Here is a 17,663-nt window from a genome sequence, read left to right as displayed (position 1 = left end):
GAGTATCCTTGGTGCTGCAAGTCGGAGACCCACTTGTTTTTAGCATTGTCCTTGTCATACTCCGTGGTGGGTGGGGAGCTCGGATGAAGAAATTTAAAAAACTCAACATGGCTTACGAAACCCCCACTAAAAAGAGCAAACGTCCTCTTGAAAATGACCCTCCGGAAAACGACATCAGACTGCCCAAACAAATTGAGTACTGGCCACGTTTTATTGTTATTGAAACAAAAAATGACACACCACTGAAGTTAAACCCTTTTGCTGTGTCTAAGGGTATTCAAGGCATTGCCGGTGATGTAAAGAGCATTAAAAGATTGCGTTCTGGTGCGCTGTTGGTTGAGTGCAGCAAAAAACAACAGTCAACCAACTTGTTAAACAAATATACTTTTGTTGGCATTCCAGTTACCATCACAGCCCATAAAACTCTGAACACGAGCAAGGGAATCGTGCGAGACCGCGATCGCTTGCTTGCAGACATGTCTGAGCTTGATATAGTTTCTGAGATGAGAGATCAGGGTGTCCTATATGTCAAACATTTTTCAACCCGTAAACACAACACAACCATTAAAACTAATACCTATCTTTTTTCCTTCTCTTCACCTACTGCTCCCAAATCACTTAAGGCTGGGTACTGTAATATCAGTGTGGACACGAACATTCCAAATCCACTTCGGTGTTTCAAATGCCAAAAGTTCGGCCATGGCGTAAATACTTGCACATTGTCTGTTGTGTGTGCTCACTGCGGTGAAAAGACACACACAACAGAAGATTGTGACAGTAATGTCAGAAAATGCACTAACTGCAAAGGGGAACACCCATCATTCTCTAAAGACTGTCCTGTTTGGAAAGAGCAAATGGCTATCAATAGAATAAAATTCACCCCAAATATTAGAAACTGGTCCAAAGCTCAGAACAAACACAAAGCTATGCTTCCATTGCCAGAACGTCAGCAACACCATCTGCAGTCACCTCTGCAGTCACCAAATCATCTACGAGTTGTCAGACTAACTTAACATGGGTGAAAACAGATTCTCCTCAACTTATCGCACCTTCGATATCTAATCAAACAGCAAAACCACTTCCTAGTACTTCCCGAATCCAATCAGAGACATCCTCTGATCATGAACCATCCTCACAGTCAATAGTAAGGTCTCAACAAATTACTAAAACCAAAGGTAAAAAGCCAGATTCCTTGAAAAAGCTAAGTAGCAGAGCTCCAAAGGGGTCAGAAAATAGAATTAACTTGTACAACAAATATGGATCACTTGAGGACATGGACGTGTCGGAAAACTTCCGCTCTAGGGCACACAGCTTGTCGCCCTCGAAAACGCTGCGGGGTAGATCCCCCATTAATCCGCCTAAAAGATAGGTCTATCTAAACACATCGTGCAATGGAACTGTAGAGGACTACGGACAAATGTGAATGAAATACAGCTATTAATCCAGGATTTAACACCATCAGCATTCTGTCTGCAAGAGAGGTATCTGAAACAGACAGATAATTTTAAATTACGTCAGTTTGTACCGTATCATTATTTTTCCCCTCCAGGTGATAGAGCCACTGGAGGTTCTACTATCCTTATACGACAGGATGTTATTCACAGCCCTGTTACACTTACCACTAATCTCCAAGCTGTTGCAGTGCGACTTACTCTGGGTGTAGCATTTACGTTATGCTCTCTGTATATGACGCCTTCATCGAACCTTGAGCTGACTGATCTTCAATCACTCTATGATCAACTCCCAAAGCCATGTGTTCTTATGGGTGACCTAAACGGTCACAACCCACTCTGGGGCAGTACTAACACTAATACTAAAGGCAAAATAATTAAAGATGTCATTTCCAATAATGACCTGTGCATATTTAATGATGATTCAAGCACCTATCTGCATCCTGCAACTGGCACTTATTCTTCTCTGGATTTGTCTCTTGCAGATTCTAACCTCCTGAATGAATTTGATTGGTCTGTTCATAATGACATTTGTGGAAGTGACCACTTCCCAACTGTCCTTTCAGAAATAACTCCATCTGATTCCCCATCGCATACAAGATGGAACTTTTCGAAGGCTAACTGGTCTTTATATCAAACTATATGTAAATCGAAACTGCGACCTGAATGTTTCAGTGATATAACTGATCCCATTCAAACTTTTGCTTACGTTTTAAATGAAATAGCTGATGAGTGTATACCAAAGTCCTCTACGACTCCACATGTACGAAAACCATGGTTTAACACAGATTGTAGACAAGCCAGAAAAGCGAGGAAACAGGCAGAGCGTTATTTCCGCCATCATCCAACTGTCCATAACTTAAATAAATTTAAAATACTCAATGCAAAGGCGCGTCGTACTTTTAAACAAAACAAACGACAATCTTGGAGAAATTATGTCTCCAAAATTAATTCACGTACGCCAATGTCCAGAGTATGGAACATGGTTCAAAGAATTAAAGGCAAAGGTTCAAAATCTGCTGTTCACCATCTTAAAGATGGCGATAATTTAATAACTGACAAATCTAAAATTGCAGATAAAATTGGCGAAACTCTTGCCAAAAATTCATCATCGGCAAATTATGTCCCTTAGTTTCAGAGATATCAGAAGCAACAGGAAAAGACAAAACTTAATTTCGAATCACATAACGGTGAAGATTATAATGAAGTGTTTTCATTACATGAGCTACATACTGCTCTTGAGCAAGCTCATGATATTATATACATTACCAGCTACTGAAACACTTACCTGAACCATGTCTGATGACACTTTTAGATATATTTGACCAAATATGGACGTCTGGAGAATTTCCTCCTTCATGGCGTAATGCCATTGTAGTCCCAATACCAAAACCTGGCAAGGATCATAACAGATCCGTCGAACTACAGACCGATATCTCTAACTAGCTGTGTCTGTAAAACCATGGAACGTATGGTGGATAATAGATTAACTTGGTATCTTGAAACCAATAACCTTATAACAAATATTCAATGTGGTTTCAGGAAAAATCGTAGTACCATTGATCATTTGGTACGTTTAGAATCCTTTGTTAAAAATGATATAGTAAATAAACAACATGCTGTATCAATTTTCTTTGATCTTGAGAACGCTTATGATACCTGTAAGCATGGCATTTTGAAGGATTTACATGATTTTGGTTTGAGAGGCCGTTTGCCTCTTTTAATATCACAGTCTTTGAAAGACAGGCAATTTCAGGTCCGAGTGGGTTCAACCCTGTCTGACCATTATAATCAGGATCAGGGTGTCAAAGTATTTTGTCTGTCACTTTATTTAGCATTAAGATCAACAGCTTATCCAAGGTTTTAAACGATTCAATTGATGGATCACTTTTTGTAGATGATTTTAACATTTCTTGTCGCGGTAAGAATATGCATACTATTGAACGGCAACTACAGTTGTGTTTAAATAATATACATAAATGGTGTCTTGAAAACGGCTTTACATTTTCTAAATCAAAAACTAATTGCATACATTTCTGCCGTAAATATAAACCACATAAAGACCCAGAACTGTTTTTAAATGGCACTCCCATCAAGGTTGTAAAAGAGGCCAAGTTCTTAGGTCTCATTTTCGACTCCCATTTAACTTTTCTTCCGCATATCAAATCTCTAAAAACTAAATGCCTGAAGGCACTCGATTTATTGAAAGTCGTGTCTAATTCAAGGTGGGGAGGGGGTCAAGCTACGCTCCTACACCTTTACAAATCACTTGTCCGCTCGAGGCTTGATTATGGCTCCATCGTATATGGTGGAGCCTGCAAAAGCAATCTAAAACTACTTGATTCTGTCCATCACCAAGGTCTAAGACTTTGTCGTGGATCTTTTAGAACTTCTCCTGTTGATAGTCTTTACGTCGAGGCAGATGAACCTTCTCTAAAACAACGCCGTATAAAATTATCTTTACAATATATTACAAAATTATATTCTAACGAGTCTAATCCTGCATTTCACTGTGTCTTTAATCCTCTTTATGAGGATTTGTATAACAAAAAATCTTCTCTTGTTCCGCCTCTTGGGCTCAGAATTAAGCCATTTATTGCTGTTGCCGGCATTGAGCTGGAAAATATAGCTCCTTCCCGTCTTCTTTCTTCTCCTCCTTGGCAGTTAGTTAGACCAGAAGTTGACTTAACACTTACAACATTTAAAAAATCGGAAACAAATGACTTACAATATAAACAAGAATATAATCAATTAAAAAGTAAATATAATATATATAAATCCATATTTACAGATGGGTCCAAGGATGGTGGCGCAGTGGCTTGTGCCACTGTCATTGGGTCCAAAACAATATCTTCAAGATTACCCAATGACAGTTAAATTTTCACTGCAGAAGCAAGGGCAATACTTACAGCTCTTAAATATATTAATAAACATCCTAAATATAAACAATATATAATATTTTCCGACTCTCTCTCTCTTGCCTTCAGGCTATTAAAAATCTTTCTTGTAAACATCCACTTTTATTAGAAATTATAGAATTATATAATGATCTTGCCACTGGCCAATACGACATCGTCCTCTGTTGGTTACCCAACCACGTTGGTATTTCTGGGAATACTTTGGCCGATCTTGCTGCCAAGGCAGCCCTCAACAAATCTGTGAGACCACTTCTTATTCCATGCTTTGATTACAAACCCAGCACTAGAACTTACATCCGTGATCTGATGCAGAAGAAGTGGGACACTCAAGTAGGTATTAATAAATTACATGAAATAAAACCCGATATTGGCTACACTTACTTGGGTTGTCAGTCCAGATTTGAAGAGGTCATCATGCGACGATGTCGTATTGGCCACAGTAGATACACTCATGCATACCTATTGAAAGGTGAGGATCCTCCTTTTTGTATCCCTTGTGATGAGAGAACCACGGTCAAGCATAACCTGCTTGACTGTGTTGAATTCTCCATCATAAGGGATAAAAACTTCAATGTGAAAACAGTTAAGGATCTTTTTAACAATGTTAATTTTCATTTAATTATTGGATTTTTAAAAGAAATTGATTTAATGAATGAATTTTGAATAATATGTTCTGTACATATATGTATTTTAATTATTGGTAGATTTGACTAGTAACTTAGGTTGTTGGTGGCAGTGCCCTCAGAGAGGGTACGTAAGTCCCAAAACATTCAAAGTAAATTTAAACCTACTATTATTTTAATCGTAGAATATATGTTCGTTTAATTTATGGCTAGGTTATCTAACATTGCTAATAGCTGAGGGGATGGTGTAAATCCAGCTAGGGTCCATGCAGGAAGCAAATGTACTGTAAGTCCCCATGGTGATCTAACTTCAGTTGTTGGCAATATATAGCCTGTTTTTACCTTGTATTGTCATCTATAGTTAAACTGTTTTAGATTTAATTACTAGTTTTAAATTCGAATCTGTGATAATCTAGTTATTTTACTGTCCTTCGTTGACAGGTTTTTATAGTTTACCATTGCTTGCTATGCATAAAATTAATTGTTCTCGTCACGATATGGCTGAAATATTGCCGATGTGACGTTTAATGTTTACTCACTCACTCAAACCTATGCAGTGAAATATAATTAGGAAATAGCAGTTTCTGTGCTATTATTAGTTATCGTAAACGTGATCATATCTTCTGTAGCTTAGCCTCATGTTATTGTCAATTTGAGATAAAATGATCCGTATCCTATTCTGCCCAGGAGAAATTACATCTTGATGATTGGTAAAGCATGCCAAATAGGTAGCACTACAACTGGATTGATGGGCGATGAATAGGGCAAGAATCGAATTACGTTCGAGAGCTAACGGACTGATCTCACGAAATATAGTTGTGAATCTTGTCAAGCATTCAATATAATATGATTTTAAGGATTGTTTGGTGTAACATCATTCGCGGACGAATACCGAAATGACACTATCAAGGACAAAGGTGAGAAAATATTGACTAAGCTGGCAGCGAATACTAGCAGTTCCATTTAATTGTTACATGCAAATGGTTTAAAGCAAAGACCTAACGCAAAGCCCAAATCATGCTGTGGGGAAATCAATGCGTGTGTTGGTGAGTGAGTATGCATTTTATTATTCAGTTTGATTTTGTAATTGTAAGTGAGAGGAAGTCATGCTGCATTTCACTGTAAATAGTATCGGGAAAGGTCTGAGTAATAGATAGATAGATAGTGCGATTACCTCAATTTACTGCGACAACGACTTCAAATGTTATCTTGCACACTGTGAACGTTAGAGAGCGGGCAACACATACACTGCAAATCCCACACAAGTATTTTTATCCAATCAGTTAGATACCATAATCTTATGTTTTCAGGACCAGCTCCCCTACTTTATTTTCGAACAAATTTGTGGGCGTTTAGTCTTGAATTATTTGCTTCATATTGATGACTTCATGTACATGTACTTGTTATCCTATTGAAAATATCAATTTCAAGCCAAGAAGGGTGATTAGTTTTCCTTGCACAATTACTTCAGAATTCCTATGAAAACATACATATTTATTAGATATTTGAGGTTGAGCGGATCAACAATATTCAAACCATACAAACGAGCTGGCGACCGCGAGTAGAATCCATTGGGGCGCGATGACATGTACTCAGCCAAGTTCTTGAGACTGGCTAACTTATTTAATTTCTTCGCCTTTTAAGTGCAGCAATGAGCTTCCCACACAGTTTTGTTGAGCTATTTGCTAATGAGTGAACGCGGTTTGTAGGGCACAGGATCAGTTAATGCCACATCTGATCTCTCCTCTTGTCTGTATGGTATTTTCATCTGCAACAACACAGGAAACATAAAACACTAAATGTCACAGTCTGTTACGAATCAGTAATCCAATGTGTAATTTCTAGAGGTGACATTTTGTGTGAATATTACTCAATTATGCTTTTTGCTACTCGAGGCTGTATTGCCAACACCATCTTTTAAAGAACATTAATGTGAGATTTAATGGGTTTGAGAAGAGTGCCATTTCACTTGGTCTTCCATTTCAGCTTCTTTGTCGTTAATGTGATGTGTGTTTGCGATACTGAACCAGCAACACAGTCATTAGTTACCGATCACAATTTTGTGTGTGGATCCTTCTAATGATGTCATTATATTTTATTCAGTTCTATGTGGCCTTTGATCTGATCTTTTCAAAGATCATGGATACCAGGTGTTTAGAAATTGTTGATTTTTAAAAATATAATTATGTTACCTCTAGCCTCTGACAAACTAATCACCCTGGAAAGATACAGTGTTCCCTGGAAGATCTGCGTTAGTATTGCTCTTCCGCAACCAGTTCATGTCATAAGAGTCGACTTTACGGGATCGGTTGGTCATGATGCTGGATGATACATGTCATAGTATCCTAATTGCGTAGACGAATGCTCATGCATATCTGGTTCAGATTCGAATATTTACTCTCCGCTATACTATACTTGGAACATCACTGTGTGAGGCGTTTTACAACAAACACACATTACATCAATGTATGAGTAACGTGAACAAGACAATTGAATTCTGATTTTTAACTGCCAATGCTTCGAAAATGACAATGAATACGTATAAAAATCGTAAGATATGTTTTTTTACTGAGGTTACTCGATATGACCACTGAAGTCATTTAGGCAGCCAATCGCCAGGAGAAAAATGCCAGCCATTGTCGATGTTACTTGTGGAAAGAAACTTCATCAAATGACATCCCTGGTATTTTGCTGGAGCCGAAGGACTATTGCTCGACATAAGGGTGGCAGTTGGCTTTGTATTTTCGTATAATGTGATCTCTGAACATCTCTGTATTTTTACAGAGCATGCAAAATGATCTACCTGGATGTTCCAGTCCATCGATCGCTTGATTGTCTGGTTTGTTACACGATAGAAGTATGTAAATATTTTCATATTTGGTACCTAGGTTCATCACAGTAAAAGAAAAGTCTCAGTCAGGTTTGGTGGCCTTGACCTTTATTTCAAGGTCACAAGGGGACTTTAACGTTTTACCCTTGTCAGTGAGATATCTCAAGAACCGTTCACTGGATTTTCTTCATATTCGACATCAAGCTTCATCGAGAAAAGGCGCAGGGCCAAGTCGATTTTAGTGACCTTCACATAATTTCACTTTCATTACTTTTTAAGTTTGATTTGATAAGTTGCGGCGGGGGATTATGTCACCTTAGTGACAATGCTTGTTTATAACCCTTCACACTAAACAGAATTTGTTTCTGGCATTAGTCAAGATATGTTTTGCACATTTCATGTCTAGGATCTTGAACTGAATATGCAGGCTGATCGGTACCTCCTCACTCGACCGTCACGGGGACTGGACTACTGTCCACCTTGCAGAATTTCTTCAACCTAAACAGTGGGACATTAGTAAGGACGGATGCCTGTTATTTGAAAGTATCCCCGGTAGTTCGTGTCTGACTGTAATAAAGAATCCAGCAGTACAAACATTTTCAGATTTTCTAATGCCTGGATGGTATAATGACTGATCCAATTTGATCCTAATTCTGTGTTATTTACCTCGATATTCAATCATGTCATGTACAAATATGATGTTTATTACCTATGCAATGATATTAATAATACACATTTGATGTATTTGAATCCGCAAACTAGACAATCTCACCTTGCCATTGCTAGAAAAATCTAAAAATTTACTTAGGTATATGCAGTAAATGCGTACATATATTATATATATATATAATAATGCAGTTCCGTTCGTATCCTCAAAACAGTGTCGGCCTAGTAGTTTTTGTCAGGCAATCAAAATTGCATGCAATACAGCGATTACTACTCGCTTTCTGTAACCCTTGTTTAGTGGTAAAACTACACGTTATTTGTCATCATTCACTTGATGGTCCGTTATAGAATTTACAACAGGTATAATTAGGAGATAAACATACTGTGTTTGGAAATTAGATGAATGTTAGACCGAATTGATAGTCTCTAAATTAATCATTTGAAGCCGAACGCGTAGTTTCAAATGATTAATTAAGAGACTATCAATACGGTCTAACATTCATCTAATTTCCAAACACAGTATGTTTATCTCCATTCTACCATAACCGATTTAACATCGAACTTTCTCGTCCCGCGGAAGACACTGCGTAATCCGGCATGGGACAAGAGACGAATTGAACTCGTCTGTGAAGGGAGTGGTAGGTTCCGTCCGTATTTTTTTAACTAATAGACAGTTACGTAACAGTTTGAAATGGCGAAAACATTTTGCGAAAGGTTGAAATTCGAAGTGACAGTGGAAAATACTTGACTGACTGTCGAACCTGAACCCTGCAGAATCGAAGAATAGATCCTTTTCTGATCGACCTATGACCTGTAACTCATCAATGACTGTTGATTTTAATGACCGGCGAGTGTCGATCATGATTTTACGTACGTACCTCCACCCCGGCATGCGACGAAAGAGTGACAGTGCTGCTTTGTGTACATGCGACTAACTTGGGATTCCTTGGAACATTGTTCTCATCATTTTGGACTGGATTGTGGCCAAGTTTTTCAAAGTGTACGAACATAGCAGTGACAGCCTTGCAGGGAAGGTGGCAGAGAGCGGAATTCTCATGGTTCAAGATTTGACATTTTGAACGATGCAACGGTTTAGTCTGTATTGGCCTACATCTCAATTCGCCTACAAAACAAATGTAGGCGAATTGGGATTAGAGAATGCACCCCTACTCTTATAATCAACCTGACTCACTGAGTCTTGATCGACTGTTGTTATAAGGATATGTAGTTGAGTAAACAGGATTAGTGCATCCACTGAGAAGTTAAAACAGGGTTAAAATAAAATGACAGGGATTAATGCATGCGATGATGAGATGTAGTTAATTTCTCACTTTGAAATACTAAGTTGTTATAAGGATATGTAGTTGAGTAAAGAGGATAAGATCTGTTGTCACAAGTGACAACCTCAAGACTTGCGCATGATTGTGTGTTTTACATAATTACAAACAAATAGAGACAAAATTTAAGCTTTTAAGACAGAGACTTCAGACGGCCGGCAGTTCCTGGTGGTAGACGACGGTAATGACAACAGGATTCTAATCTTCACAACCGCAGAGATGATAGATATCCTTGCTGTGGCCGAAACAGTGTACATGGATGGAACATGGTATGTGTGCCCTAGTCTCTGGACCCAAGTGTATGTTTTGAACTGCCTTGTACAGGACCAGATTTATCCACTTGCCTTGGATCGGAAAATGACAAATAACAGCAATAAATTCTTTAAAAAACCTTTCTTTTTGTCCTTCAACTACTTCAACTAGAAGATGATGTGATGATATGATGTGATATAAGATAAATAAATTATCATTTCATTGTGATCAGAAATGATAAGTAACAGAAATAAAAAAATCCTTTTTGTCCTTCAACTACTTCAACTAGAAGAGTCCATTTTTAGATCATAGGGGTGCCACTAGTTCACCATTGCGTAATCAGCAGTCAACAGACCATGATATGTTGTTTTAAGACTGTAGGCGAAATGAGAACATACCGATGCAACGGGGCATGATGGAGTATGAGTGGCAATTTTTGTGTTTCGCCTGACCGTTATCTTGCGAATTTCCCATTTTAAACGGAAAAAAATATACCATTTACCAGGTAGGTAAATGTTTACGAACGTTATGCCGCACAAATAGGGATAGATAGGGATGTATTTTCACAAGGTTTTCTGATTTATATGTTAGATATTGCTTGTTTATGTTTGGGGCTGTGTATTGTAATTGAGTTTGAATATTTTATAATAGACGGTAATAATTAGTGAGGTTCCCTAATAATTGTGGAGGAGAAATCGTATAATTGTATTTTTCGAGTTTTAATAAATGTTTCATCAGCATTTCCATCACGTCTGTTGTGTTGATATTAGTCATGTTGGTGGCCAAGCTGAAGTAGTGCGGCAGTGTTGTATACGTGCGCAGTGAGGCGCCGTGAATTCAGACGCATTTTCAATCCAAATTGATACCGTCTGATTTTATGGATTGACCAATCAAATTCAAACATTTCACGTAGCCATGGTAGAATTAGTGGTAACACCACTCAGATTACCCGAAAAAGGTTCCCTTTTGGCATTTCTCGTGTCTGGAGTAAATACTCAACATTATAAATTAAGGTCTGATGTGGCAAATGTATTACATCTTATGTAATATGCGCATGGAAGTGCAGCAAGAGGGATTATCAGCTGAGTGAAAAAAACAAACATCGATCAAAGGATTAACCGATAACACGCTGATTGATTAATTGCTTTTATCTTCCACAGCGGATTTGTCAAAAGGTAGTGTTATGTAGCCTATGTAGATTTACTAATCTATACTGAATACACCCTGTCGCAAAGTGCCTGTGTAAAAACAACAATCATTCAAAGGATTAACCGCCAATACATTGATTGATTGCTCATTATTGGCTAACTAAATTACTTTGTTAAGGAATGGCGGACATCACGCAATTAGTTGCCAGGTGTGCTATCTTGGGTGACCAATCAGACTACACCAATGTGAAAAACCTGAAATGATATATCACTTTTTCGCATATTAGACTGTTACAAGACACATGACATGGAGCAGGATTCTTTGTCAGCTGAAAGTGAATGGCATGTCGTTCCTTTATGTGGATATTGATGCTACCTCGAACGAGGTAGGATTTCCTGACATTGTTGCAGTAACTTTAGTCTGTTTTAATTGTAATATTTGCATTTAGTTTTTATTCATTTGTTGTAGCATTATACATAATCATTTTTTTCGCCGTGAAGTGTAATGAGACAGACAACATACACTAGGTCGCACTTGGGGCGCGTGTGTGAAATAATACATAATCGACGTTGGCAATCTATAAAATGTCTAGATATTACAGTCATGTTATAAATTCACAATATGTATAAGCATATCGTGTGCATTTTATTAGGTTTCAAAATGCATTGCAAATATGATAATAAACTAATAAGGATTATAAGACAGAATATAAAGACGTACATTAACTTCGTTATTTTCATTCCTAACATTTTGCACCACTCTCAGATGGTTAAACTTCAAAATGTTTTCATTTGTTATCAAATTAATGGAGATGGAACTATTATCAAGTAAAAACGATTTCCTCTTTGTTGATCAATCTATATTTATACTATCAATTGCGCATGCGGGTAGCGCAACAGAGGTCACGAACCAGTCAAGAATTATGGGATATCATCCGGGTACTCACAGGAGCAAAACAATAACAAAAACAACAACCAGTCCACGGAAATTGCTCTAGATCAGTGGCCCTTTTACTCACCAGAGTCTTGACGTTTACAGTGAGAGCAGATATACTGAATGAAGGTAGTTTACAATGAGAGCAGTCAGGCTCGCACTGTCAATCTTGAATGTAGGTCAGACGATGGCAGACAGATGTACACAACTCCAGTGATATGAAAAGTCCGTGTGTCACAACACAACAACCAGCCTTTATATAGCTTTCACACAGTTCTCGAGCATTCTAGTAAAGGTGGGCAGCATCATTATCCACTGAAAACAATAATAAACAGACAAACTCTGGAGCGCTATCTCAAAAGGCATACCGCTAAAAAAATACTACTGCCATTGAACATACATTGTGCAAGATGAGAGCCGCAACCCACTCTCAAAACATAAAAGGTCACATGCAAAGTAAAACACAACTTTGCAGATTCTGATACCTTTCGGTATGGACTTATCGAAACAAATCATGAATAATTCAACTTATAAAGTTGAAAAATAACACGATGAAATAAACCACGCGAAATCGGAGTTCAAACGATTCACTAATTTTCCCCCGACTTTTCGGCGGAAAACTGGTTTCAACAGCTGGGCTGCGCTCATAGCACGTGCGCAGTGAAATAGGTTCGCGCAGCTTGGAAGTGGGTTGTCCGGTGAATACTTGGTGAAGGCTTTGATGTGAGCTATTTTTCTAATGTTTTGTTGATATTTCACAGGCGCGAGCTTTTTATATGTTATGACAGTAGATTAACTGTTTATATAATTTCATTTGTCTATTTCACCACACGTTCTTCTTACCGAGTCACTTTCTCAGTTCGATACTTAAAAGCAATGTCATTATTTAGCGTTGACAGAATTTCAAACTGTGATATAGATATGTCGTTGTCACAGACAAAACTCAATGTCTTGTTTTATTGACACCTATGTGTCTGCCTGCCTGACTGCTAATGACTATATTCAATACACAACTGCGATCACTGACCACATGCAATTTGAACCTAACACCAATCAGGCTATACACCATAAACAAAATGCATTGATTTATGACCCGAGTTCGGTCTCTGTCACATTATGTAATTACACAGACAGGCAGGTGTGATACTTGTACACATGACATGTTATGATGTCTGTTGATTGCAAAATGTTATACACAAAAAATGAGCATGTATTTACAAAACCCAACATCTCTATATATAAACACATAATGAGCAGTGAGGGCATCTGCAAATGAACCAGCCGTTACACTTGAGTGCACACCCACCTGCTCTGACTGGGTTTGGTATCCCGGCTGCTTCGTTTCTTGGGCAGTAAACCCAAGTACACAATATTGCACTTTTGATTTGCGATTGTACGCTTATAATTTTGTTTATATGTTTTTTCATAACCAGCAATGTATATTATATGTCATGAATAAGTGATAATTGTGTTTTAATTATGTTTGATTTTTTGGTTGCATGTGACCTTTAAACATTGTGACCAATAATAACTATCACCTAATCAGTGTTATTACAAATTACAAAAAACACTCTCGTAACACTTTTGAGAATATCAATAATAAAAAAGTCAAACCTGACATGAATGTAGTTCAGTACAGGAACTATACAGAAAAGCATTTTACAGGAAAGTGGTCTAAGAAGATGGCAACGTTATTCTTTGCAAATTTTCCATTTAAAGACGGAAACAAGAAGCTTCTGAAAACCCATGTCTACTTCGATGGGGATCAATGGTTCCTTATCGTTTGCTAAAAAGGGTTCAATAGAGCATTTCCTAAAGCGGGTTCAATAGAGGTTTTTATTAAAGGTGAGTGAGTGAGTTAAGATTTAAAGTCACATCGGCAATATTTCAGCCATATCGTGACTTTTTATTAAAGGTGCTTGTACTTGCGGATCAATGTACTTTGTTAAATCCAGAGAGGTCTTGAAATCAAATAGAAAATACTTAAACAAACAAAGAAAGCTACACACAACATTTACAAAGTTCTGAACTTCAAACAAATATAACATTTTATCACACAAACATAACGTCTGCACATTCCGCGTCGTACAGCTGTAATAAGAATTAATGCGGCGTCAAACAATAATGCTGAGAATTGCACAGTCGACTCTGCTTTTCAGATATCTCTTATTGATGTGGAAAAGGTTTTAACGCTAATGTGTACATCTATTTCTATGTTTTTGTAATTGGTTTGCCATTTGTTCAAGTTCGACATAAATGAATTACAGGATCTCACTGTTTACAGGTCTATGTGGAATACTGTCTTCACCAATACCAGAGAGAGCACTCGTTGAAAATCAGACAGGAATATAGAACTCCAATAACATGATGTTAAAAAAAAACGATGGAACAATATTGACCTGCTTTTCAGAGTTGTTTCTCTTACAAACAGAACTTCTGCACATGCCTACACATTCCTTAATTACTGCTGCATGGTGCAAACAAACAGCTACTCAAGACATGTTAGAAATCAACAATAGACTCGGATTTTAGCAGACATTTCTTTTTGGTGTGAAATGGTATTATCGTTTCGCTTTCCATGTTAATGTTGTTGTTATGGGTTTGGCAGTTTTGCGAGTCTGACATGAAAAAATTACAGGATCTCAGTGTTTACTCTTCTATATGTGAAATGCCGTATCCAGCCTGGTGGCGCTTGTTCGCCAGAGATATGATTCTGTCTTTTTGACTTTCTGGCCTTGTTTTATCAATACCATCGAGGGAATGCTGTGTTAATCAGACAGAAAAATAACATAATATTTAAAGATTTGAAGGAACAATATATTTTCCTGCTTAACAGCTTGTTGAGTAATGTGGTTTGAGTGAGTGGAACTTCTTTTGTCACACGGGAATGTTGATAGCAAAGATTGTGCAGTTTCCTGTAACATTTCCTTGTATGATTATGACTGAAACAAGATTAACCAGCACAGCACGAGTACTCACGAATGGTATTGTGCATTACAAATCACTTGACACTCATCTGTGAATAGAACAGTAAAGTATATGCCAGAATGTTAAAGCACCTCTCAGTATAATTCTGAAGTGTTTCATAATTGAGCAATGAGACAGAGGTTAAATGCTTTCTGGTCACAGGCTTACAGTCTTCACAAGGATATGAGTGGAACAGTCTGTTCTCGGTGTATTTAAAACCAGAGTGTTGTAGCCGATGTTGTGCTTTAATTAAGCTGTGTTGTAAGTATGCTTGAGGATGCAAGGATGTTTTACAGCGATTAAGTATCTGAATGTTATACAATGACTGACGGCTGATTAATGCTGTTTCTCTTTCCGGATTACCCAGCCCAAGAGACATGTACATCATGGATGATATAGAGGTGTGAACAAGAAATGCTGTAGATAAACTGTAAGCAATAGATCACCGACAACACAATTCATGTAGTCAACATTGATGCAATCTATGTTAAGCTCTTGTTCAGATGGACACTCTGTCCAGATTACACCATTACAACTCCCACAATAACCTTTACCTGGAACAAAAAACAATATAATCTTAACAACGTAATCGACATGACACTCACTATGTCCTTCCGGCGAAGACGTTTGAAGAGAGTCGCACACAAACGAGAACAGAATATCTAGCGTTCTTAATGCACGCCAAATGTCAATAAACTGATTAGAAAACCGCCCGAAGATACTGTTTCTTCAGTTAAATACATAATTAGAGTTTCTGATACAATATTTAGTCATTGTGGATTTACATGAGGGGACTTATTTATTTTCATTCGTAGGAAGTCCACTATTAAATATTTTAGGTTGGGTTCTGGGTTTAATTAGTGATTTATTTTTTATTTGTTTAATTTAATGATTTTTTGTTTGTTTTGTTGTAGACAATGGCAATGTGGTCATTGATGCATTTTGTGATGCTATTTTACGCTTTGAGAGTCATTCATTTCTTGTTTTCCATTTCTCATTCCTTTATTTTCAGTTTGAAATGTATCCTAACAAGAGAGAATCGACACAATTCTTCAACTTCGTCCAGGAAGTCCTCTTAGTGACCAAATAAATAACTTGTCTGGTGCTGGATCAGCGACATGGTCAATGAAGACAGAGTCTCACTCTTCATTGAGGAGTGAAGGGTGAGGAACATGTGGAACTCGCTGACAACTCTCATCTCGTGGCAGTGGCAGTACCAAATGTGCTCATGGAAATAACCAGATGGGACAAATCAGACAGTATTAGGTCTGGGACCACTTTATCATCCATTGAATCTTTTAGATCTTCACGTCTTGACATCGATCATCTCAAAAGGGGTTGATATACTATATGCTGCTATAAATACCTTTATGTTGCAACTTCGATTTATTTGCACAGGTGTAGAAAAAAGTAATTGATCGTGGTTATTTTTTCTGTTTAGATTCATTTCGACGCAACCCTCCAGCTCCCGCGACGCAGAGTAGCAGACTACTGAAGATTACTTGTAGCGCTCCATGTAGAAATAGTGAATGAACTATTGAATAAAGAAAGTAAGAGGATCAATACAATATTTAAAACGTATCCTTCCACGGACGATAAAAACAGCCTCACCAATTGTACCGGTACAGGAATAGAACCCGGTTCCATATGAGACATGCAGGTGATGCGATGTATCACGTGCTTTGCTGTAGGGAATTTGGACAAGAAGTTGGACTAACCGATAGCATTTTACGAGTCAATACCACCATATGATCTCCACATTGTCATAAAAATTAGGAAGGCAACATGATGGAAAATGCACATTTAATGTCACACGTTAGAAATAAATACTATTTCTACGTGTTGAAAAAGGTACAGGACAGTTTGACAAGGTAAACTGACATACGCTATGACCACTGTCATGCAGATGCCCAGGACTTTACGTTTTACTTGTGTTTACAGTATGGTATTAGTGGCCTCGTAAAACCAAGAGGTGTGGTCTAAATTAGCCCTAGAAATTATTTACAATTTATGGAATATTTATGGTAGCAGTCACAAGAAGCGACATCATATAAACTTGAAAACACAGTTGACAAACATTGGATGGTATTTCTCTATACAGTGTTAAGTGGGGCCGGGTCCTGGGCTATGAACCATACTCGTGATATTTAGTAATCTGATATCAGGTAAATATACCTTGATTGATGGTATGGTCAACATCTGTGTTCTAAGTGTTTGTCAATCACTTGATGTTGTGCTAGGCTAACCCCATCAGCTATTGGCACTCCATAATAAATGGACCGTGTGTAAACTAAAACCTTCAACCCCAATCAGCGGCGTCGGGTATGGTGTTAATCAATCCTAATGGTGTGTATATGTCTTCATAATATTCCCCTCCTGACATACCATTTTTATAATGTTTCCAGAAACAGTAAGCATTGTAGCTGTCGCCTTTCCTGAAAGTAAACGCCTTAATATCGGCATACATCAGCTATACAACTGTCAGAATAACTTTCACCCATGTGGTACAAGAACAGCTACACGAATTGCGACCAGAC

Source organism: Haliotis rubra, unplaced genomic scaffold (genome assembly GCF_003918875.1).
Source record: "Haliotis rubra isolate DU_JTF1 unplaced genomic scaffold, ASM391887v1 Scf217, whole genome shotgun sequence".
In the NCBI taxonomy this organism is placed as follows: domain Eukaryota; kingdom Metazoa; phylum Mollusca; class Gastropoda; order Lepetellida; family Haliotidae; genus Haliotis; species Haliotis rubra.
This window is presented reverse-complemented; position numbering follows the sequence as displayed.